The 22,653-nt window shown below is 43.0% G+C and overlaps 1 long non-coding RNA gene and 1 pseudogene across 1 annotated transcript; one reads left to right on the top strand and one right to left on the bottom strand.

Annotated features, from left to right (window-relative positions):
• Nucleotides 1–19,720, bottom strand: part of LOC100460870 (N-alpha-acetyltransferase 40-like) — an 82,899-nt pseudogene extending 63,179 nt beyond the window's left edge.
• Nucleotides 19,721–19,790: 70 nt separating this feature from the next.
• Nucleotides 19,791–22,434, top strand: LOC129059857 (uncharacterized). Its single transcript, XR_008525927.2, has 3 exons — nucleotides 19,791–20,068; nucleotides 20,578–20,775; nucleotides 21,995–22,434. It is a non-coding gene; the product is annotated as an uncharacterized LOC129059857 (long non-coding RNA).
• The last annotated feature ends 219 nt before the right edge of the window (nucleotides 22,435–22,653 follow it).

Genomic DNA, 22,653 nt, shown 5'->3' with positions numbered 1-22,653 from the left:
ACCTCAAATAGGTTCTAAATCTGTAACACTCAAATTCCAAGTCCTGATTTTTATATATTTTATGTATTTATTATATTAAATTATATATTATATTAAAATTAACTGGATTTTAATATAATTGACTCTGCCTCTCTTTGACCCCTTGTTTTGCTTCCTCCTTCAACTGCCTTTTCTGCTCTCCCATTCCCACAGTAACTATGACCGTTTGGCTTACTATATACAATGTTTTTATTTATTTTATTTATTTATTTTCATTTATTATTGTACTGTTGATGTTACCAAAACTCCAGGGGTTTGGTCTAGGCCCTGCTTCTTGCTGCACAGAAAGCCAATCACTGAGATGCCAAGTATTGCCAAGGAAGAATTATTTAACTAGGTACTGCAGCCAGGGAGATGGGAGCTCAGTCTCAAATCCATCTCCTTGACTTACCAAAACTAGGGGTTTATAGAGCACGTAGGAAATGTAACAAGGTGTAAGAAAACAGGAACTAGGGTGGGACAAGGAGGTGTTTGGTGCAGTGATCTGCTAAGTTTCAGTTCTTTGATACTTCCCGAAGGTCCTTTTCTGAGGAAGGAACTCATAAAACAGATACAAGTTTCAAGCTTTAACAGCAGAAGGATGTTTCTATGTTTATCCCAAAACAATTGTCTTTGGGACTATTGGGCCCATTTCATTAAGAAGATATTGCCATGGTGATACTGAAACACGTTTGTACCAAGATTTGGCTACAATAAACTTATGGGTTCTTAGCATGCCTTCTAGGGCCATTTCATCCATTTCTGAGATTCAGTAAAACAAAAGAGTGGTTGGAGAGTGGTTGGGTGTCCTTCTATCTCCTGCATCTGTGTGTTTTACAGGTGAAGCAAAGCCAAATCTACTAGATTTGAGGACTTAGCAATACATAGTTTAGGGGAAGAACCTTTTGAAGATTTTTGTGGTTGCCATGAACCTGCTTGCCCAACATATTCCTGAAGGCTTCCGATCTAGCCATGAGATTGGCATGGAGGGATAGTTCTGGGAGTGACCTTAGGTGGTGTTATCCAAATTTCCGTCAATTCAACTGTTGAGAAATTCCATCTCATAGGAATCAGCTATAAGCAGGGGCTGCACAAATGAAAGAATATATTGACTACTGCGTAGGAACTGCAAGTTCTTGCCACCTGAGTCTTAGAAGAGTTGCACTTATTAATTTGGAAGGGAAGTCTGGCCCTCACCAAATCACCCCATTGGTAATAACTGGAGGAAAAAAGAGAAAGAAAACAGTGATAAAGATGACGGCAGAACTCTCATTTGGCCAGTCACACTTACTGCAGGCCCACTCTAGGCCAGGCACTGCGTACGCACTGGAGGCCACAGAGTTGTCAGTTTGGGCTAAGAAAGCAGAAAGTCAAGAACTGTACAGCAAGAACATTTTTAAGACTGCAGAGTCAAGGCAAAATCAGAACCCAGAATAAATGGACGATAAAAAAGGGCTTAGAGAAGCTGGAGCTCCCTGGAGAGTGGTGCTACGGGTAACTCTGAGTATGTCCAGATGGCCTGAGGAAATGGGAGACAAGTGGATAATTCTAACTCAGTGTGGCCAGTGCTATTTATAGAGGCAGGAACAGGGTGGTGTGTGAGCACAAACAGAAGTTACTCCCTCATCCTCAGGGAGAAGGTAGCAAGAAAGTCACGAGTTTTGCATTTAACAGTGATGGCCCCTGATGGCCATGTGGAACCCCAGGAGGCAGATGAGACTTGCTCAGAAAGTTCCACAGATACTGCTTGTGGCACCACGGGATCTGTCAATGGCCTGCAGAGGTTCTCAGGTGAAGGCAAACCTACTGTTTCAAACTCTTACAAAAATTGCTGTTGGACGTCCAGGAAAATAGTGTTCACAGGCAAGAAGCACAGGTTTAAAGAGGAAAACCTACATGCAAACATGGCCTAAAAGTATTTAACTCCTGGGTCTCTGCCACCACCTTTCAATTATCTGAAAAGGAATCCCTTGCTCTTTAATTACAGGGCTTTGGAGTCCACAGGGCTTTCCAATATAGTTACTTCATGTGGTTGGAATCAGGGCCCTTCCTTGGAATAAAAGTGTAATTTAAAACACTAGGAACAGGAAAGGGAGCTAGAAAAGCCACGGGGCCCCCAGCTCTGCACCCTTAGGCACTCGCTGCTGTGCCTGCTACAGAAGAGTTCAAGTAGGGCATCCATGACCTCCCCACAGAGGAAACTCAAAAGGGCAATGCTGGCCAGTTTGCTGTTTAGATTTAAATAACACATAACATTGTACCCAAGAGCCTTCCCAGGAAAAAGTGAATGAAAATCATTTTTTTACAAGTCTGAAAATGGCCAGGCACAGTGGCTCACAACTGTGAGGCAGAGGCAGGAGGATCCCTTGAGCCCAGGAGTTCGAGACCAGCTTAGGCAGTATAGTGAGACCTCATCTCTACAAAAAATTTAAAAATTAGCCAGGTGTGGTGGTATGTGCCTGCAGTCTCGGCTACTTGGGAGGCTGAAATAGGAGGATCGCTTGAGCTTAGGAGGTTGAGGCTGTAGTGAGCTGAGACAGTATCACTGCACTTGAGCCTGGGTGATAGAGAGAGAGAGAGAGAGATGCTATCTCAAAAAAAAAAAAAAAAAAGTCTGAAAGCAACTGTGGGAACATGAATATATTCTCCAGCAAAATGTGCAAAAGAGAAAAAATAAGCAGAATGGGAGAAGGAAGAGAGGAAGGAAGGAAGGCAGGAAGGTAGGAAGGAAGGAAGGGAGGGAGGGAGGGGAGGGGAGGAGGGAGGGGAGGGGAGGAGGGAGGGGAGGGGGCAGGGAGGGAGGATGAAACTGAAGTTAGCTTTGCACACATATATAAAATAAGCAAAACCCATATGTCTATGTCAAGAATAATGTTTATTGCAGATTAACAACAACATAACCACCTATAAAAAACAGTTAACAGAAAAGCTTAAGACTGATTCTGTCAAAGATTTACCACATAGTTTGGAGTCACAGCTTATTCTATACTCTCTGTAGCCTAACTAAGCTACACTCAGGGCAGAGAAAGATCACATGGTAGAGCTCAGAAACAACTGAAAGCAAAAATCGGACAGAATCAGAGTTCTTAAAGGATAAGCTATTTCCAGTATGCTCAAAACTTGACCAAATGATATATTAGATGGTTCTTCTTGACCTTTAATTTTTCTGGCCTTCACTGTATCAGGCCCCCTCCCTGATAGTAATACCACCTTCTGTAATTGTATGGTCACTTCTTTTTTTATATTTTTCACCTCTATTGTAGTAATGTGCAGTTCTCTCAGATAGAAATACAAAGTACTAAGATAAGAAATCTATGTGAAGGCTATTTTCCTGGTTTTGCTTGCTTGGGACTTTAGCATTTTTAACTATAATTGCTGAGGTAGGGTCTGTACGATCCAGACATTACATATAATAATTATCATAGCAATTAAAAAAAAACTCAAGACTTTAAGTAGACAATAAAAGTATTAGTTGACAATGATTACACTTACAACTGTTATAAGAATTATATTCATTCAATATGATTATAAGAAGTATACAGGAAGCTCTGAAATGAATTTTTAATCCCTCCAAAGGAACTAGAGATAATTACCTGAGCAACTTCCGAATGTTTATCTCCCACATTGTTCCCCCATGCTCTGATCTGAAGAATGACTGATCAGAAAGTTCTAGGCCACATTGCTTCAGTGAGGTATAGGAGTGGAAGGTGAAGGGAACATATAACCTTTCAGACTGATAGAAAAGTAGAAAAATACATGAAATTAACTAATTATGAAATCAACTAAGTAGACTGTGAAATCAATACATAGTTCCTCAGTTTGCTACAGTAGAAGCACAACTTTTTCTAAAAGGTGCAATAAAACCCAAGAAGGACCCTAAGGGACACCATGTAAATAACAACCGATTATCTGCACTCTTTTCCTTCTCCAGTTTTGTTTCATTTTTTTCATGATGGACCTGTTTGTGTGATAGTTAAGCGAGGAGCTAAAGACCACAGCGTGAAGGAAAATCCACATGATCTCAAGTGAAGCAGGTCTAAAGTCACAGGAGGAAAATGATGCTGTGCTGAGTGTGAGGGTAAGGGACCAGGTGACATGAATCTAGGGGCAGGAGCCAGGAGAATCAAAACAAGGGCAGAATGCTAAGGCTAAGATGTGACAGCACACAGCAGGAGACAACGTTCAGGATCACTGGAGGGTTTTGGAGGTCTGTTCTTATGTCAACCTGCTATGTGATACTTTAAAAAGCTGAATGCCTTCAATGACTTTAAAAAGCTGAATGCCTCAGGCCAGGCATGGTGGCTCATGCATGTAATCCCAGCACTTTGAGAGACTGAGGTGGGAAGATTGTTTAACGTCAGGAGTTTGAGACCAGCCTGGGCAACAGAATGAGACCCCATCTCTACAAAAAATTTAAAAATTATCCGGGCATGGTAGCATGCGCCAGTAGTCTCAGCTATTTGGGAGGCTGAGACAGGAGGATTGCTTGAGCTTGGGAGTTTGAAGTGGCAGTGAGCTATGACTACACCACTACACTCCAGCCTAGGGACATTAAAAAAAAAAAATGCTGAGTGCCTCAAAGGCAGACAAATAGAACAATGGAACAGAACAGAGATTATTTGGGAGGCATAGGGAAGTGAGATAGGGAGGGAGTAGCCTATAAAGGGTGAAATAGCTGAGCCAGCTACAACAATGGGCTATGGAACTATTTCCCATGGGAAAACTCTGGGAAAAGGTCTCAATTTTGTCTTAGAATTACCCCACCTGAGGAGGCGGGAGTTGTGATTTCATGAACCAATGCTTCTTTGGCTTTTGTTATAAGCTGCTCCCACGGGATGCTGAATCCCAGCATTTTTAGCCTCTGTGGTTCTGTAAAAGTCCTCAGGAACAGAGCTAAAATAATGGCAGTTGGAAGTTATCAGGAACACAATGATAAGGTAGACTACATGTATGTTACATTTGGTATATGAAAGTGGTAACCCTACAAACAAGTGAGAAAAACAATGGACTCTTCAATAAATGATGTTGAGACAAAAGACTACCCATATGGCAAAAGATAAAATTAGTTCCCTATCTCACACCATACACAAAAATGAAGTCCAGATGGATTAAAGAGCTAGATGAAAAAAAAAAAAAAGAAAGAAAATATGTAAAAAAAATTATGGGCAAATATCTTTGTGACCTCCAGTTATGGAAGGGTTTCTTAAAGGATGAAGATCACAAACAATAAAGAAAAACTACATATTGGGACTTTAGAAGATGGCCTAATAGGAACAGGTCCAGTCTACAGCTCCCAGCGTGAGCGACGCAGAAGACGGGTGATTTCTGCATTTCCAACTGAGGTACCGGGTTCATCTCACTGGGGAGTGCCGGACAGTGGGTGCAGGACAGTGGGTGCAGCCCACCATGCATGAGCCGAAGCAGGGCGAGGCATCGCCTCACCCAGGAAGCACAAGGGGTCAGGGAATTCCCTTTCCTAGTCAAAGAAAGGGGTGACAGACAGTACCTGGAAAATCGGGTCACTCCCACCCTAATACTGCGCTTTTCCAACGGGCTTAGCAAACGGCACACCAGGAGATTATATCCCACACCTGGCTCGGAGGGTCCTACGCCCACGGAGCCTCACTCATTGCTAGCACAGCAGTCTGAGATCAAACTTCAAGGTGGCAGCAAGGCTGGGGGAGGGGCACCCGCCATTGCTGTGGCTTGAGTAGGTAAACAAAGCAGCCAGGAAGCTCGAACTGGGTGGAGCCCACCACAGCTCAAGGAGGCCTGCCTGCCTCTGTAGGCTCCACCTCTGGGGGCAGGGCACAGACAAACAAAAGGCAGCAGTAACCTCTGCAGACTTAAATGTCCCTGTCTGACAGCTTTGAAGAGAGTAGTGGTTCTCCCAGCACGCAGCTTGAGATCTGAGTACAGGCAGACTGCCTCCTCAAGTGGGTCCCTGACCCCCGAGAAGCCTAACTGGGAAGCACCCCCCAGTAGGGGCAGACTGACACCTCACACGGCTTGGTACTCCTGTGAGACAAAACTTCCAGGGGAACAATCAGGCAGCAGCGTTTGCAGTTCGCCAATATCCGCTGTTCTGCAGCCACCGCTGCTGATACCCAGGCAAACAGGGTCTGAAGCGGACCTCCAGCAAACTCCAACAGACCTGCAGCTGAGGGTCCTGACTGTTAGAAGGAAAACTAACAAACAGAAAGGACATCCACACCAAAACCCCATCTGTACGTCACCATCATCAAAGATAAAAGGTAGATAAAGCCACAAACATGGGGAAAAAACAGAGCAGAAAAACAGGAAACTCTAAAAATCAGAGCGCTTCTCCTCCTCCAAAGGAACGCAGCTCCTCACCAGCAACAGAACAAAGCTGGATGGAGAATGACCTTGACGAGTTGAGAGAAGAACGCTTCAGAAGATCAAACTACTCCAAGCTAAAGGAGGAAGTTTGAACCAATGGCAAACAAGTTAAAAACCTTGAAAAACAATTAGACGAATGGCTAACTAGAATAACCAATGCAAAGAAGTCCTTAGAGGACCTGATGGAGCTGAAAACCATGGCACGAGAACTACGCAACTAATACACAAGCCTCAGTAGCTGATGCCATCAACTGGAAGAAAGGGTATCAGCGATGGAAGACAAAATGAATGAAATGAAGCGAGAAGTTTAGAGAAAAAAGAATAAAAAGAAATGAACAAAGCCTCCAAGAAATATGGGACTATGTGAAAAGACCAAATCTACATCTGATTGGTGTACCTGAAAGTGACAGGGAGAATGGAACCAAGTTGGAAAACACTCTGCAGGATATTATCCAGGAGAACTTACCCAATCTAGCAAGGCAGGCCAACATTCAAATTCAGGAAATACAGAGAACACCGCAAAGATACTCCTCGAGAAGAGCAACTCCAAGACACATAATCGTCAGATTCACCAAAGTCGAAATGAAGGAAAAAATGTTAAGGGCAGCCAGAGAGAAAGGTCGGGTTACCCTCAAAGGGAAGCCCATCAGATTAACAGCTGATCTCTCGGCAGAAACTCTACAGCCAGAAGAGAGTGGGGGCCAATATTCAACATTCTTGAAGAAAAGAATTTTCAACCCAGAATTTCATATCCAGCCAAACTAATCTTCATAAGTGAAGGAGAAATAAAATCCTTTACAGAAAAGCAAATGCTGAGAGATTTTGTCACCACCAGGCCTGCCCTAAAAGAGCTCCTGAAGGAAGCACTAAACACGGAAAGGAACAACCAGTACCAGCCACTGCAAAAACATGCCAAATTGTAAAGACCATCAAGGCTTAGAAGAAACTGCATCAACTAACGAGCAAAATAATCAGCTAAAACCATAATGACAGGATCAAAATCACACATAACAATATTAACCTTAAATGTAAATGGGCTAAATGCTCCAATTAAAAGACACAGACTGGCAAATTTGATAAAGAGTCAAGACCCATCAGTGTGCTGTATTCAGGAAACCCATCTCACGTGCAGAGACACACACAGGCTCAAAATAAAGGGATGGAGGAAGATCTATCAAGCAAATGGAAAACAAAAAAAGGCAGGGGTTGCAGCCCTAGTCTTGGATAAAACAGACTTTAAACCAACAAAGATCAAAAGAGACAAAGAAGGCTGTTATGTAATGGTAAAGGGATCAATTCAACAAGAAGAGCTAACTATCCTAAATATATATGCACCCAATACAGGAGCACCCAGATTCATAAAGCAAGTCCTTAGTGACCTACAAAGAGACTTAGACTCCCACACAATAATAATGGGAGACTTTAACACCCCACTGTAAACATTAGACAGATCAATGAGACAGAAAGTTAACAATGATATCCAGGAATTGAACTCAGCTCTGCACCATTCGGACCTAATAGACATCTACAGAACTCTCCACCCCCAAATCAACAGAATATACATTTTTTTCAGCACCACACCACACCTGTTCCAAAACTGACCACACAGTTGGAAGTAAAGCACTCCTCAGCAAATGTAAAAGAACAGAAATTATAACAAACTGTCTCTCAGACCACAGTGCAATCAAACTAGAACTCAGGATTAAGAAACTCACTCAAAACCACCCAACTACATGGAAACTGAACAACCTGCTCCTGAATGACTACTGGGTACATAACGAAATGAAGGCAGAAATAAAGATGTTCTTTGAAACCAAAAAGAACAAAGACACAACATACTAAAATCTCTGGGACACATTCAAAGCAGTGTGTAGAGGGAAATTTACAGCACTAAATGCCCACAAAAGAAAGCAAGAAAGATCTAAAATTGATACCCTAACATCACAATTAAAAGAACTAGAGAAACAAGAGCAAACATATTCAAAAGCTAGCAGAAGGCAAGAAATTACTAGGATGAGAGCAGAAATGAAGGAAATAGAGACACAAAAAACCCTTCAAAAAATCAATGAATCCAGGAGCTGGTTTTTTGAAAAGATCAACAAAATTGATAGACCGCTAGCAAGATTAATAAAGAAGAAAAGAGAGAAGAATCAAATAGACGCAATAAAAAATGACAAAGGGGATATCACCACCGATCCCACAGAAATACAAACTACCATCAGGGAATACTATAAACACCTCTGTGCAAATAAACTAGAAAATCTAGAAGAAATGGATAAATTCCTCGACACATACACCCTCCTAAGACTAAACCAGGAAGAAGTTGAATCTCTGAATAGACCAATAACAGGCTCTGAAATTGAGGCAATAATTAATAGCTTACCAACCAAAAAAAGTCCAGGACCAGATGGATTCACAGCCGAATTCTACCAGAGGTACAAGGAGGAGCCAGTACCATTCCTTCTGAAACTATTCCAATCAATAGAAAAAGGGGGAATCCTCCCTAACTCATTTTATGAGGCCAGCATCATCCTGATACCAAAGCCTGGCAGAGACACAACCAAAAAAGAGAATTTTAGACCAATATCCTTGATGAACATTGATGCAAAAATCCTCAATAAAATACTGGCAAACTGAATCCAGCAGCACATCAAAAAGCTTATCCACCATGATCAAGTGGGCTTCATCCCTGGGATGCAAGGCTGGTTCAACATAGGAAAATCAATAAACATAATCCAGCATATAAACAGAACCAAAGACAAAAACCACATGATTATCTCAATAGATGCAGAAAAGGCCTTTGACAAAATTCAACAACGCTTCATGCTAAAAACTCTCAATAAATTAGGTATTGATGGGATGTATCTCAGAATAATAAAAGCTATCTATGACAAACCCACAGCCTATATCATACTGAATGGACAAAAACTGGAAGCATTCCCTTTGAAAACTGGCACAAGACAGGGATGCCCTCTCTCACCACTCCCATTCAACATAGTGTTGGAAGTTCTGGCCAGGGCAATGAGGCAGGAGAAGGAAATAAAGGGCATTCAATTAGGAAAAGAGGAAGTCAAATTGTCCCTGTTTGCAGATGACATGATTGTATATCTAGAAAACCCCATCATCTCAGCCCAAAATCTCCTTAAGCTGATAAGCAACTTCAGCAAAGTCCCTGGATACAAAATCAATGTGCAAAAATCACAAGCATTCTTATACACCAATAACAGACAAACAGAGAGCCAAATCATGAGTGAACTCCCATTCACAATTGCTTCAAAGAGAATAAAATACTTAGGAATCCAACTTACAAGGGACGTGAAGGACCTCTTCAAGGAGAACTACAAACCACTGCTCAATGAAATAAATGAGGATACAAACAAATGGATGAACATTCCATGCTCATGGGTAGGAAGAATCAATATCATGAAAATGGCCATACTGCCCAAGGTAATTTATAGATTCAATGCCATCTCCGTCAAGCTACCAATGACTTTCTTCACAGAATTGGAAAAAACTACTTTAAAGTTAATATAGAACCAAAAAAGAGCCCGCATCGCCAAGTCAATCCTAAGCCAAAAGAACAAAGCTGGAGGCATCACACTACCTGACTTCAAACTATACTACAAGGCTACAGTAACCAAAACAGCATGGTACTGGTACCAAAACAGAGATATAGACCAATGGAACAGAACAGAGCCCTCAGAAATAATGCCACATATCTACAACTATCTGATCTTTGACAAACCTGATAAAAACAAGCAATGGGGAAAGGATTCCCTATTTAATAAATGGTGCTGGGAAAACTGGCTAGCCATATGTAGAAAGCTGAAACTGGATCCCTTCCTTACACCTTATACAAAAATTAATTCAAGATGGATTAAAGACTTACACGTTAGACCTAAAGCCATAAAAACCCTAGAAGAAAACCTAGGCAATACCATTCGGGACATAGGTATGGGCAAGGACTTCATGTCTAAAACACCAAAAGCAATGGCAACAAAAGCCAAAATTGACAAATGGGATCTAATTAAACTCAAGAGCTTCTGCACAGCAAAAGAAACTACCATCAGAGTGAACAGGCAACCTACAAAATGGGAGAAAATTTTTGCAACCTACTCATCTGACAAAGGGCTAATATCCAGAATCTACAATGAACTCAAACAAATTTACAAGAAAAAAACAAACAACCCCATCAAAAAGTGGGCGAAGGATATGAACAGACACTTCTCAAAAGAAGACATTTATGCAGCCAAAAAACACATGAAAAAATGCTCATCATCACTGGCCATCAGAGAAATGAAAATCAAAATCACAATGAGATACCATCTCACACCAGTTAGAATGGCGATCATTAAAAAGTCAGGAAACAACAGGTGCTGGAGAGGATGTGGAGAAATAGGAACTTTTACACTGTTGGTGGGACTGTAAACTAGTTCAACCATTGTGGAAGTCGGTGTGGCAATTCCCCAGGGATCTGGAACTAGAAATACCATTTGACCCAGCCATCCCATTACTGGGTATATACCCAAAGGATTATAAATCATGCTGCTATAAAGACACATGCACACGTATGTTTATTGCAGCGCTGTCCACAATAGCAAAGACTTGGAACCAACCCAAATGTCCAGCAATGATAGACTGGATTAAGAAAATGTGGCACATATACATCATGGAATACTATGCAGCCATAAAAAATGATGAGTTCATGTCCTTTGTAAGGACATGGATGAAGCTGGAAACCATCATTCTCAGCAAACTATCGCAAGGACAAAAAACCAAACACCGCATGTTCTCACTCATAGGTGGGAATTGAACCATGAGAACACATGGACACAGGAAGGGGAACATCACACATCGGGGACTGTTGTGGGGTGGGGGTAGGGGGGAGGGATAGCATTAGGAGATATACCTAATTCTAAATGGCGAGTTAATGGGTGCAGCACACCAACATGGCACATGTATACATATGTAACAAACCTGCATGCTGTGCACATGTACCCTAAAACTTAAAGTATAATAATAATAAAATTAAAAAAAAGAAAAACTACATATTAATTTGACTTTCTCAAAAATTAAAATGTCTAGAAAATGTTCTAGAGATCCATTTCATAACAGTGTGACTCTACTTTACTGAACTGTAAACTTAAAAATGGTTAAACGGGTATGAAAAAATAGTTTGACAGAATGAATAATACCTAGTATTTGATAGCACAGCAGTGTGATTATAGTCAAAATAATTTAACTGTACATTTAAAAATAAATAAGAGTATAATTGGATGGTTTGTAACACAAAGGATAAATGCTTGATGTGATGGATACTCCATTTTCCATGATGTGATTATTACGTGTTACATGCCTGTATCGAAACATCTCATGTACCCCAGAAATACATATACCTACTATGTACCCACAAATGTTAAAAATTTTTAAACTGTTAAGATGATAAATTTAATGTTATGTGTTTTATCATAATAAATACATATAATAAAGGAATCATAAGCAACCTACAGATTTAATGAAGTTATTGGCAGCCAACAAATATGATAAAAGATTAATATCTAGAATATAGAGTTATCCTTTTAGTTGATAAGAAGAAGGCAATGAGCCAGGTGGTAGGTAAATGTGCAAAGGATATAAACAAGATTCATGGAGAAAATCAGTGTCTAATAATTACATTTTTTAAATGTTCCACTTCAATAAAACTCAGGGAAATGAAAATTAAAATGACAATAAAATAACATGCATGGCACACCTATCAGATGGGCAGAAATTAATGTCTGATAACATAAAGCATTAGCAAGAATGTGGAGAAGTGAACATTTCCATATATGGCTGGTGGGAGAGTGAATGGAAACAACCACTCTGGAAAGTAGTTTTGCAGTAGCCAGTGAGGTGAAGATGAACAGTTAAGAGGCTCTGTAACTGAGCAATTCCACTTCTAAAGAAACATCCTAGGGAAACTCTTAAGACACGTAGTCAAGGAGACATCCAAGAGGATGTCCATTGCTGTGCATAACAGAAAAGGAAAGAAAAGGAGAAAAAAAGGTAGAAAGCAGGGGTGAAGAAAAGATCTAAATGTCTATGAGTAGGAGGAATACATAAATAAACCAAAACATAATTTATCTATTCATGCTCATGGAGAAATAGATAAATAAACCACATAGAATTGTATGAGAAATACTGTTCGGCAATTAAAATGACTGAGGTAGTTATATGTATATGAACATGACTAAGTCTCAAATGGATATTGAGTGAAAAATTATAATTTGCAAAGTATATTTAGATTATATATCATTATACCATCTATTTAAATTTTTTTAAAAAATCAAACAAATGGTGTAATTGTTTATGGATACAAAAGAGCTTAAACAATGTTCAGAAATGTTTTAATGCTTCTTAAAAGGGTCTAAAAATGTGGCAAAAAATATACATTTAACATCAGTGGTGGGCATATGAGGGGACTTCAGAAAGTTCATGGAAAAAATGAAATTAAAAGATTAAAAACTTAAAAAAATACCACTTATTTTCAGTATAAGCTCCATCAAGGTCAAGACACTTTTGTAAGTGATGATATCAGCCATTTAGTTCCCCCCTAAAGAACCAAGGGTCCTGGGAATTTAACCATGTCAATGCAGTCTTTCTTATATTATTAACTGAAGAAAAATAGGTGCCTTTTAAAACTTTAAGATTAGGAAACAAAAAGAAGTCAGAAGGACCCAAATAAGGACTGTAGGGTGGACGCCTAATGACTTCCTATTAAAACTCTCATAAAATTGCCCTTGTTTGATGAAAGGAATGAGCAGGAGCGTTGTCATGTTGGAAAAGGACTCTCTGGTAAAGCTTTCCTGGGCATTTTTCTGCTAAAGCTTTGGCTAACTTTCTCAAAACACTCTCATAATAAGTAGATGTCATCATTTTTTGCTCTCCAGAAAATAAACAAGCAAAATTCCTTAAGCATCCAAAAACACTTTTGCCATGGCCTTTGCTCTGACCGGTCTGCTTTTACTTTGGCTGGAGCACTTCCTCCTCCTGGTAGCCATTGCTTTGATTGTGCCTTGTCCTCAGGATTGACATGAAAGCTATGTTTCATTTCCTGTTCTAATTCTTTGAAGGAATGCTTCAGGATCTTGATCCCACTAATTTAAAATTTCTATTGAAAGCTCTTCTCGTTTGCAACTGATCTAAGTGCAATGGTTTTGGCATCCATCAAGTGGAAAGTTTGCTCACCCTTTAATTTTTCAGTCATAATTGTGTAAGCTGAACCAATTGAGACGTCTATGGCATTGGCTATTGTTTCTGCCATTAAATCCCCTTCATAACTTGATGTAGATGGTCTGCTGCTGTGACCTTCATCTTCAACATTCTCATCCCTTCTTGAAATGAGTTATCTGTTTGTAAACTGCTGACTTCTTTGGGGCATTATCTTCATTATGATTGTCTTAAATCATCAGTGATTTCACTATTCTTCCACTCAAGCTTCACCATAAATTTGATGTTTGGTCTTGCATCAATTTTAGCAGAATTCATATTGCTCTGATAGGTGCTATTTTCAAACTGATGTCTTATTCTTTTTAGTGCCTCAAATTAGATCCTGTTCAGACATGTTATAACAAGTTAGTGTCAGTTTATTTTGGTGCAAAACAATTTTGAAATCCATGTATAGTTTTTTCATAATACTCATTTTCCATGAACCTTCTGTAGACTCTTCACATAAGTGTCTATTATTTTTGTGTTTTGGGAGGTGTCTGAAATATTTCATAGTTTAAAATGCAAAAGATAAAGTAACAGTAAGTTATAAGCAGCAGCTATGAAGTCTAAAGCAGTCTATCATAGTGGTCTATGGTGTTAATTACCCACAAAAATGTCACCATTATTGTCAATTATGAAGGTCCCTGGTACACACGTCTAAAACCTTGCCAAAGATCATTCTTTATCCCCAAAAGCAGATCAGTGTAAATCAGGTTTATTCGCTAAGCTTGGAAAAAGCTAATCTTGTGATTTATAAAATTATTAATAAGTAGCCAAATGATAACAGCTAAGATGACTCCTCTTGGCAATTCTTATACATATAATTATATATTACATTCGTTCCTCAGTATCAATGGGTCATTGGTTCCAGGACCCCTGTGGATACTAAAATACATGAATGCTCAGGTTCCTGATATAAAATGGTATCATATTTGCATAAAACCTTTTCATACAACCTATGCAATCTTCCTACATACTTTAATCATCTCCTAGATTAGTTTTAAGATCTAATAGAATCTAAATGCTTTGTGAATAGTTGTTATACTGTATTGTTTAGGAGATAAGAAAAAAAGAGACAAGAAAAAAAGTCTGTACATGTTCAGTAGAGACTCAACCACCCTTTTGTTTTTTGTGTTTTTTTTTTCTTTTTTGAAATGGAGTCTCACTCTGTCACCCAGGCTGGAATGCAGTGGTGCAATCTCGGCTCACTGCTACCTCCGGGCTCAAGTGGTTCTCCCATCTTAGCCTCCTGAGTAGCTGGAACTACAGGTGTGCAACACCATGCCTGGCTCATTTTTGTATTTTTAGTAGAGACGGGGTTTTGTCATGTTGCCCAGGCTGGTCTCAAACTCCTGGACTCAAGCAATCCCCCTGCCTTGGCCTCCTAAAGTGCTGAGATTATAGGTGTGAGCCACCGTGCCTGGCTTTCTACTTAAAAAAAAAATACTTTCAATCCACATTGGTTTAATTTTTTTTTAACAAAGTGTCTTTTTTTGACATACAAATACAACTAATACAAAACGAGATCACTTTTTCCCTTTGATTCCAGTGATAACAAGCTGCTAAAGAAAATATACATATATATATCAAGGAGTTTATCTTCCAAGTTTTCTCTAAAAAAAACCCCAGAAAAAAATTAAAAGAACTATTCACATGTCCTATACCTATGAGACACCAACCATAATAACCTGAAATAGGGTGGATACAACTAAAACTTTTAAAATCTTACAAAATATTTTAACAGGCTTCAAACAAAAAACAACAAAAAGTTTGGTACAAAAGGCCTGCTGTGTTTCTCAAAAGCAAGACCTGGGGGAAGTGGAGAAAGACTGATGTTTTGGAAATTAATGGGCTCAACACCAACAGGAGTAACTGCAGGTCTCAGACAGTGCTCTCTCACTCCAGCCCCGACCTCCTGAGGAGCCCTTCCTGACACGGCCTGCCGAGACTTCAGTGAGCAGGGAATGGCACCAAGCCCTCATTTACCAGTTGGTGCCAGGAGTCCAGTGACTGGAGAATATGTACACTGAACTCACCTTAAGTGTGATGTACACTGGGGGGTTCCTTTTGGTCGCCTTGACTGAGATGTATCAGAAATCTATGATCTAAGAAAATAAATATTTTGTTCTGTGTCCTTTGACAGACAAGGACCAGAGGAAAATCTCTTCTTAAACATGCTTCTGTGGTTTCATGAGTCTTAGGAGTCCACCAAAAACCTCCCAGCACTCTCAACTCTCCCTTGGGTGACACCCCAGGGAGACAGCAGGGTGAGGCAGATGCAGACTTATTCCAGTGTAAAGCCACAAGGCCCTCTCCCAAAGAGTGTCCACTTCCACCACTGCCAGAGTCAAGAGCAGCAGAGAGTGTTTAGCAGAGGACCAGGCTGGGTGAGGGAGGCCCTGTGTATGCAGGCCTCTGCACAAGTAGGAATCCAGGTGAGAATCAAGGACCACTCTGGGGAGATCTACCAGGACAGACTGCCTGAGTTGAGCAGACGATGAGATGTCAGCAGATACTGAGGTCAGAGAGACCAACAGATCTCCAGGAGAGCAACTTCATGAAGGCTAAAACCTTTATGATCCTCCCCAAAGCAGAGTTCGGGGATGTCCAAAGGGAAGTGTTGGGATTTTTCCTTGATAAGGATTTGTTTTATCTTCCCTGGAAGAGGAACAAGGCCTAGAGATCAGGATGAGTATTAGTTCTGAGGCTGCAACCTCTATCCTATTAAAGAAGAGGAAGGCCTTCTCCCCCTGCTCCAGCCTGTTGCCACAGGGTGACCTCAGAAAGAAAAGCAGCTGTTTTGGCCACAGAAAGGCATTCCTGCTGCAACCTTAACTATGGCCTGGCTGGGTCATGGCAGTGGCACTAGTGCCTCACTGAGGCAATAAGGGGCAAGGCTGGAGAGTGAGGGCAGGGGGACTGCTGCTGTCTGAGGGCTGTCTGAAGAGAGGGTGGTGGTGGGAAGTGATGCCCTTACCCTCAGAGAGCTATCAGCACCAAGAGATGAGTGGAAAAGGCGTCTCTCATCTCTTGGTGCTGATAGCTCTGGGGGAAGATGAGGGGCCCCCTGATGTTATTCTACCCTGGAGACTAAGAACAGAGGTATCTGGCGTACAGGCAAGAAAAGGAGGAGAATGAATGGTGGGAACTGGCAAAGAGAAACAAGCAGAACCTCTGGTTTTCTTCTATGAATAAAAACCTCAAGTCACTGCCATGAGACCAAGAGGTTAAGCTTAGAATGGAGCAACATCCAAAAGCCTACACAAGAAGTCATCCCCATGGCAGGTCCCATATAACACCTCATTCCTGGTCCTTTTGAGAGGTGACAGCATGCTGGCAGCCCTCGCTGGCTCTCGGTGCCTCCTCGGCCTCGGCGCCCATTCTGGCCACACTCGAGGAGCCCTTCAGCCTGCCACTGCACCGTGGGAGCCCTTCTCTGGGCTGGCCGAGGCCGGAGCCGGCTCCCTCGGCTTGCAGGGAGGTGTGGAGGGAGAGGCACGAGTGGGAACCAGGGCCACACACGGCACTTGCGGGCCAGCTAGAGTTCCGGGTGGGCGTGGGCTTGGTAGGCCCCGTACTTGGAGCGGCCGGCTGGCCCTGGGCAGTGAGGGGCTTAGCACCCGGGCCAGCAGCTGCAGAGAGCGCGCTGGGTCCCCAGGCAGTGCCAGCCCACCAGCGCTGCACTCAATTTCTCGCCCAGCCTTAGCTGCCTCACCACGGGGCAAAGCTCGGGACCTGCAGCCCACCATGCCTGAGTCTCCCCGCCCTCCTGCCGTGGGCTCCTGCACAGCCTGAGCCTCCCCAACGAGCACCGCTCCCTGCTCCACAGCGCCCAGTCCCATCGACCGCCCAAGGGCTGAGGAGTGTGGGCACACAGCACAGGACTCGCAGGCAGCCCCACCTGCAGCCCCGGTGCGAGATCCACTGGGTGAAGACAGCTGGGCTCCTGAGTCTAGTGGGGACTTGGAGACCCTTTATGTCTAGCTAAGGGATGGTGACTGCACCAATTGGCACTCTGTGTCTAGCTCAGGGTTTGTGAATGCACCAACTGACACTCTGTATCCAGCTAATCTAGTGGGGAAGTGGAGAACTTTTGTGTCTAGCTCAGGGACTGTAAACGCACCAATCAGTACCCTGTCAAAATGGAACAATCAGCTCTCTGTAAAACAGACCAATCAGCTCTCTGTAAAATGGACCAATCAGCAGGATGTGGGTGGGGCCAGATAAGAAAATAAAAGCAGGCTGCCCCAACCAGCAATGGCAACCCACTGGGGTCCCCTATGCACACTGTGGAAGCTTTGTTCCTTCACTCTTTGCAATAAATCTTGCTACTGCTCACTCTTTGGGTCCACGCTGCCTTTAAGAGCTGTAACACTCGCCACAAACATCTGCAGTTTCACTCCTGAGCCAGCAAGCTCACAAACCCATGAACAACTCCAGACACGCCGCCTTAAGAGCTCTAACACTCACCGCAAAGGTCTGCAGTTTCACTCCTGAGCCAGCGAGACCACGAACCCACAAGAAGGAAGAAACTCCGAACACATCCGAACATCAGAAGGAACAAACCCCAGACACGCTGCCTTTAAGAACTGTGACACTCACCGTGAGGGTCCGTGGCTTTATTCTTGAAGTCAGTGAGACCAAGAACCCAACAATTCCGGACACACTTTCAGCCTCTCTTGTACTGTCAGTGGCGATGGCGATGACGAGTGGCAATGAAGAGAGAGCCGGCCTTCCTCCCAGGGGCTGCTGGTCCCAAGCTGAGTCCACTCCATGGATTCATTAAAAACAGCAGGAAAGAGCTTTCCTCACTTCCCTGCATCATGGCACAAAATACCTTCCCACAGTCTCCGTCAGAGCATTCCACCCGCAAAAGCCTTAGTCTCTCTGAAGCCTCTCTCTACACCCAGATCTTACACCCAACGCCTTCCTCTTTGGGGTTCCAAACCACAGACCCAGGACTCCAAGATTTTCATAAAGGTGAACATAAACATTCCATTTTCCCAAGTGTGTATGTGTGGGGGAGAGGAGTATCTAGGAGCTGCAGCGAAGTGGTTTCAGAACCTCCACCCCAGGGCCCAGGAGCCTCACTGTGAGGATGAGCTTCACCGTCAGCCCTCCACTCACTCTTCCCTCTCCTCTTCATTCTCTCCTGGCACGCTGGTCTTCTAGAAGAGGGGAGGCAGGGTTCTGTGTTCTCAGGGTGCAGCCCAACAGGTGCAGGGCTGAGGAGGCCACAGCTCTGAGGGCACCTGGCAAACAGTGAGACCAAGGGAGACGACAGGCCTTAGAAGAGAGGACACTGATTTGCAAGTGGCTCTGGGAGGTCAGTGGCAGCAGCCACCACAGTGCCCACCTGCATGGGCATGCTGGCTGTCCCCAAACTTGGTCCTCCAGCTCAGGATCTTACAGGAGCAGTCCTCCCCACAGCAACCGGACATGCTGGGGGAAGAGTCATCAATTTCAAACTGCAGGCTTCTCTGAAGAACTGGTAGGCGCCATGATTGTGCCTGAACACCATTAACATAACCTCCATCACCTGTGTCCTGTTGGCCATGAGCTGCAGTCTCTGTAGGAGGAAATTCCCCCAGGGCTTTCCACCGCACCTTGCTTCCCACACAGGATTTCATCTCCTGCACTCCACATCAAACTGGAAGTGAGAAAACGCAACAGAAGGGAAACGCATTCTCAAGCGACCAGGTACCAGGCTGGGTGATTACCGTTTCTCCGGTTTCTCTGTCTTTCCAGCCCCACTCCCTCTGCTCATACATGGTCTGCCTATCGGTTTTGGTCGGGTCAAAGGCCCAATCCATGGTGGCTGGCTCCAGTCCAGACCCTGGCCTACACTCAGTAGAGACATTCAACCCGGTTTTGATCAGATTTCCTGAACAGCAGGAAAGGCTCCAGAGGGTCTCCAGGCCTGCTGATGGCGTCCCCTTTGGCACAAACGGCATCCACGGCTGCTGGCTCCTCCAACCACTTCCGTTTCTTCTCCTTAGCTTTAGGACTTTCTCCCCACAGCAGCGACGGCCACGCTCAGCTCCTCCCTCAATCGTTTGCTGGCAGGCACTCGCGACCTGCGGCTGTGGCTGCGGCGAAGACAAAATGGCGGGGTCCTGCACTGCGCATGTGCTGCACGGGCTCCGCGGCCCCCTTCCCACTGCGCCCTGGCACCCACTCGCGCCCCCTCGCGGGCCACGTTGGTTAAATTAACGGATGCAGGATGCAGAGGGCCTGTGGATATAGAGGGCTGACTGGATGTACACGTTTATTATATAATTTTGTTTGTAAATTATATTATGATTTAATTCTATTTATAACTTTATAATTTTTTGTTTTACAAGCCTATAGAATTATATATAATTATTGTAGTTTATCCTTATCTCTATTTCACGGAGAAGTAAATGATGACCAGGGAGTTACGAAGCTTCATAAGTTTCTCGTGAGTACCAGGGAGCAGAGCCGGGATCTAACCCAGTCTGCCTTTTTTCTGAATTCAGAGTCCTCTTCTTTACACCAAGCTACTCTATAGAAGAGCATTCTCAGGCCAGGCGCAGTGGTTCACACCTGTAATCCCAGCACTTTGGGAGGCCGAGACGGGTGGATCACCTGAGGCCAGGAATTGGAGACCAGCCTGGCCAACGTGGTGAAACTCCGTCTCTACTAAAAATACAAAAATTAGCCAGGTGTGGTGGCCTGCGCCTGCAATCCCAGCTATTCAGGAGGCGGCAGTAGTAGAATCGCTTGAACCGGGGAGGTGGAGGTTGCAGTGAACCGGGATCGCGTCACTGCACCGGGATCGTGCTCCTGCGCTCCAGCCTGAGCAACAGACTCCGTCTCACCAAAAAAAAAAAAAAAAAGTAAAATAAAAATGTTGGAAGAGCATTCTCAGAGAAGCTCAGTTCCAACCTTCAACCTCAAATTTTTTATCACTCTATGTTTTTTATTTAGGGAATGTGTATTGAAGAAAAATAACAGTCTGGCTAAAGAGATGAAGAGCTCATGAGGGCGTGTCTCAATTTAAACAAGAGTAGCATTGGCAATTGTTGTCCTTATCAGCGGCCGACAAGGCAGAATTGGAACGGTGCTGCTCCTGACTACCTCTACTCCATGCTAGGCTTAGGGGCTGTAGTCACCCAAGCCCTCAGGGTAAGAAAAGTCCGATTTAGAACCTAGGACCTGACCACAGGGAACATTTAAACTGTCAGTTCCTACCTTAATCTTATCCCTTCTTCTCCCTTATGACACCATTTTTGTTCCCCTAACAACTCAGGGCTTTTCCAAACTCTGAGGCAATTCCTACCCCAAGCAGAATTTTGAAAGCTTTTTTCCAACACCATGGTATTCAACAACAAGCCCACTTTGCTGCCACCACAGCCCAGCACATGTTCCCAAAGCCTGAAAGCTGTCTTGTTTGTGATTGAGACCCTGCCAGGCTCCCTGGGGCCTGACGGCTTTTATCTGGGATAGGGTACCTCATCTGCTCATAGGTCCTACTGGGTGCTGCTCATGAGCCAGATTTGGACAAGAACATTTTAGGTTTTATTCTGGGTTTTCATTCCTACTTACAATGTGTCAAAGAACAAACTTTCAACAAATTGAGATTAAAAGATCTAACAGACAATTATTAGTGATTCACAAACCAGGCAGCATTCAGCCCACAAAATGGAAGGGAGCTCCACTGAACTGAGCAGAGAGGGCAGGCTTCACAGGCAGAAAAGGCTGGAGAAAGCCGAAACAAGGAACATAAGGTGGACTTGCCATTTCAAAGTTACTTTCGTTACAGAGAGTCTTGTTGGCTTAGTGAGATTTGGCTATCATCTCTCTCCTGATTTCTGAAAAGATCAGACTTGACAAGTAAACAGCTTAGCATTTGGTTTGGTGATGTGGAATCGTAGTATGAGTAACTCTATTTTGGGTAGGTCTTCTGGGACCTAGTGCAGGAATTCAGTCCAAAACAATGGCCTCCCATAAACTTTATTTAACAGAGCTCTGTGATGTTGAGCAAGTTACTTCACTTCTCTGGACCACAGCTTCCTCATTTGGGAATGGAGACTGTAATGCTAGCTACCTCCTAGGCTTATTGTGAGGAGTAAATACATAGGGATGGAAAGTGCATATCAATACAATGCCTGTCACTGAAGGACTCATTAGGCGTTAGCTGTTATTAAACTGTAGCTATTGTGAATATCAGGCTTCCCCTCTGTGTTGTCCGGGCTTCTGAATATCACCTTTTCCTGAGTTTCCCATTGTCCTGTTTGTCCCCCTGCAAGGCCCTTTACCATACTGGATGAGAACCCCCAGGATACCTCTTCTCTGTCTCTTCAATTGCTGTTTTATTTCTACAGTTGGATTTTCTTTTCCCCAGGACCTGCAGCTGCTGAAGTCCTCTCATCACCTGCAGTATCCCAGAAGGCAAAGACAGGGCCAAATACTGGATTCTGGATTCTCTTCATTGTTGCCCCTGCAATTGGAGAGGTATCCAGGCTGGGCCTTGTCCTAAGATATGACGAAACTGAATTCTTCCGGCAAGCATGTGAGCTTAGAAGAGAACACCATGCGCCACACGAGAATGCATACTGGCCAACACCCTGTGCAAAGATCCAGAGAAGCTGTGCTCAGACTCCTGACTCATGAAAATAGTGAATTTGTAAATGTATATTGTTTTAAGATGCTAAATTTGTGGTAATTTGTTACATGGCAATAGAAAACTAATAGAGATAAAACTTGACATTTGAAGTGCATCACATAATGAAATTAGTAGATGAGAATCTTTCTAGAAACAAGTAAAATTTTGAGTTAAAATGAGAGATTGGACATATAATTCCTCCTCCCTCCAAAATCCCAGGAAATGAGTAGTTAAAATTTTTTTTTTAATTTTACAAGATAAGAACAACAAGCAGAGATGCTTGAACTAGGGGCTGATTCTTCCTCACTCCCTTTGTTATATAACTGAACTTCCTCACACTTGAGGAGAAGTACATTTCCCTGCTCCTTGACTTTCAACTCAGCCATGTGGCTTGCTTT

The sequence above is a fragment of the Pongo abelii genome, chromosome 5 (genome assembly GCF_028885655.2).
Source record: "Pongo abelii isolate AG06213 chromosome 5, NHGRI_mPonAbe1-v2.0_pri, whole genome shotgun sequence".
In the NCBI taxonomy this organism is placed as follows: domain Eukaryota; kingdom Metazoa; phylum Chordata; class Mammalia; order Primates; family Hominidae; genus Pongo; species Pongo abelii.
Note: the sequence above shows the minus strand (reverse complement) of the source record. Positions and strands in the feature narration are given on the sequence as shown.